Source organism: Pinus tabuliformis, chromosome 7 (assembly GCF_031772625.1).
Source record: "Pinus tabuliformis cultivar Carrire ecotype Pingquan chromosome 7, CPIR1, whole genome shotgun sequence".
Lineage (NCBI taxonomy): Eukaryota > Viridiplantae > Streptophyta > Pinopsida > Pinales > Pinaceae > Pinus > Pinus tabuliformis.
Window position 1 is genome coordinate 789,752,547 of NC_142293.1, and position 3,607 is coordinate 789,756,153.

The window sequence follows — 3,607 nt, forward strand, 5'->3', positions numbered from 1 at the left end:
GGAAAACCTGGAATGTGATCTCGGCTCAGGGGAGCGTATCTTCTTACAATCCGATCCATCTTGAAAAGCTCAAAGCTACTGATCTTTCTGCAGTGAAGTCACCATGAAGCACATATTGCTGGATTCTTGCAGTGAAAGGAGTCGCCAAATGAATGATTTCAGCCTGTGAAAACTCTTAACCAATCATCCAAGTTCAGAGTTAACAATTATACTGGGATAAAGTGCCAATGAAGCGCTATGTTCACAAGCTCACGGAGATTGACTGAAGCAGCGTTTATCTACTAACGCTGATGTAAAACAAGAGCGTTTTCGAAGGCTACCTGGTGTAACTTCAGGCTCCGTCTAAGACTTATGAAATAACACGTCAATGAGGAAACGATTAATTTGTTCTCCCCAGTATGGTCGCCAATATGTTAGCACTTGAAATTTCACCTCAGGCTGAGAAAGGTAAACCTCAAGGCAACATCAAACCACTTAGCCTCGTAGCTAGCTCTACAGGGCGGGAGAGGGCTCTCTCCGGTCTATCTTAGCAAATTTTTTTTTTCTAAAAGAGGCTGAGATGACTTTAAAAGAAACTGATTTTAGGCTAGTAAATTGATTAAAAAGGGTTTTTAATAAAATGACGGGGTTTTTCTGGGCTGCATGGGCAAATTAACAGCTTGAGCAGAGAAATGTAATCAAGAACACAGATTATCCCCTGAGGCAAGGTAGGCAAGAAATTTAACATTAAATTGAGATTAAATGGAATGGCAAGATTGCTAAGGAGCTGACAAGGGCATAGAAGATGAATCCTTGTCAAACAGAAGAAAACATTAAATATTGAACAAACTTAAAGGCAGAGCATACAAATGATGAATTCTACCTTAACACTTCATTTGTTCAATTAGAAATGATCATGAAGTGAAATGAAACATAACAGTTTACATATGAAACAGAAGAAAAACTTATGCTAACTTTCATACCACAGGAATCTCAGAAGTCAGAGCTGTGTAATTTCATTAAAAATCTCTGTCAAAAACTGTACAATGAAGCTCTGTTACACACACCTCTCAGCACTCAGAATTCTCTCTCCCACTCTAACCAAAAAATTTTGTTTTCGATACATTAAATAAAAAATCTGTTAAAACAAAAAAAATCGACCCCCAAGACAAGGGATTTGTTTTTTCATTATTAATAAATAAAACTAAAAAACAAACACTCAGCGCTTCTGAAGAGAGAATAGCACGCCTTCCACTCGAATCTGTTGAATCTGATGAAGAGGTGGTATTACTGAAAATAAGCATAAGCAATTGCATCTTTTTCTCTGCCACTTTGCACATTCCCAAATTTCTGGAAATGCGTTGGCCATTTTACCGAAATTAGGAAAAGATTTTGATAATCTGGAGTAAATCCACCGCATATATTTGAATATGGATTGAATGCCGGAGTATTTGCAATTGACTGCCACATCACAGAATCCAGACCCCCCTACAATCTTTCTTATCCAATAATGATGGGCATATCTGTTGAGCATGATACAGTACCGATGGAACTAACACATGAATCTACGCGTCCAGGCATTTGCGTCGTTTGTTGAAATGAGAAACGGCAAAGACTGCTCTTTTCCAGATGTCCCCGGCCCCTTTTGACATACACATGTTTGCAGAAGGTGGACAAGAAGATACGGCAAACGGAACAGAAGTACCTGGACAATCAATATTGATCACATGATTTTTGTTCAGAAGATCATTTCCCACCAGAAGTGGATACATCATGATCTGTTTCGGCATTATTCTCTTTATCACATTGAAAAATGACAGAACCAGAATCCTTCCCATTTTCTACATTGGTTTCTCCGCATCTCAAGTTTGTTTGAGACGAACTATCTCGTGTAATGAGCCCTGTTGGTTGATCCCAGCGGCTCTTCCGCTTTCAGTCTTTTGTCCCTCTCTTCCATCCATCCAGAGCAATTGTTCTGTTCAATTTCTCACTGCCATCCTGACTAGGGAAAACCTTCATGAGCACCATGGCTAACCTTATACTGATCTGACCAAGAAAAAACAACTACCTACGACAATATCTTCCTCCACATCACGGGACCACAAAGACCATTCTAATTGAACAGCTGTAATGGGATGTACAGCATTAGCTCGTCTAATGGTGTCCACACTAGCTTCAGAGAGCCCAATATATTTGACTTTTCCTTCTTGCACAAGCTTCTTGAGTTCTCCCACAGTTTCTTCTATTGGAACTGTAGTATCCACACGGTGTTGGTAGTAAAGATCAATATAATCCACATCAAGGCGCTTCAGGCCGTCTTCACAAGCTTTGCGTACATACTCTGCTGAGCCTTTAACACGAAAAACACCTTCTATTACAACATTGCCAAACTTAGTGGCCAGCTGAACTTTCTCACGGGGCAAACCTTTCAAAGCATTGCCAACTAGGACTTCATTTGTGAAAGGCCCATACATATCTGCAGTGTCAAAAAAAAGTGATGCCTCTGTTGAAAGCATGATGAATCAAAGAAATGCCATCTTCCTCGGCAACAGGGGTGCCATAGGCAAATGAAAGCCCCATACATCCTAAGCCAAGTTTGGAAACCTCGAATCCTTGGGTACCGAGTTTAATGCGTGGGATGGACGCCATTTCTAAAAGCTTGGGTCGATTCTGCCTGAAGAAATATATGAACTCGTACAGTCGTAGATACCCTTGCAGTGCTTCCAAACTTCCTTCTATACAGTTTCTGACCTGTTCTGTTTTGATAAATGCAAGTCTTGCTTATCTAAGTGTCCACAGATTTGGCTCAGCATTTGATACAGGGCAAGCAGTGAAAAGAGTAGATTGGTCCCTAACTATACATTCAGTTTCTGTGATATTTGGTGAATCGAAAGTAGTGCCATCTACTGGCTGAGTAGATTTGTCCACGTCCTTAATGAGTTGATATTCTGATTTCTGCTCAGCTGCACTATATAGATCCAATTGTGGGCTGCTTCCCAAATGAATAGACGAGAATTTCAGACAAGCTTCTGAAACATCAGAGTAATCCAATGAAGATGGATACCCACTCACTTCATCTGCATGATGTCTAGAACTAATTGCCAAGCAATGTGAAGAACTTGGCCCTTCTTGAAGCGGGCGTGCACACTCTCTTAAAGCCCGTTCATGGCCAATCAAATCATCTACACTGCTATATCCCATAAGGAAGGACACCTTGTTAAGAATCTGCAAATGATCTGATATGCACAATCGAGAGTAGTTCTTCACTTCCTCTAATAAACTTTTAGCAGACTTATGAACTAAAGGAGAACATAACCGTAAAAGCTTTAAATATAGAAAGTTACTGAACCTCATATTCTTCCCTTGAGCATCTCTAAAATCATTTTTTGCCTCATAAAAGATTGCACTTGACAAATGTTTATCCCGAAGAACCATAGGACTTGATTCAGTATTCGAAGCTAAAACTATAGTTGTGTGAGCAAGCACTGTAAGATTGTTTGATTGACAAATCATGCTAGGCATGCTCGGTTGTATAAAACCATAGCAACATTTAGCAGGCTGATATTGGAGATTATTTGTCCTCTCATACAAAGTCACCTGGCACCTTGAAAATGGTAAAGTGCCTTGA

At 40.0% G+C, this 3,607-nt stretch overlaps 1 pseudogene; it reads right to left on the reverse strand.

Moving 5' to 3' along the window:
• Positions 1–1,544: 1,544 nt before the first annotated feature.
• Positions 1,545–2,704, reverse strand: LOC149249928 (putative aldo-keto reductase 1 pseudogene; annotated as a pseudogene).
• Positions 2,705–3,607: the final 903 nt, after the last annotated feature.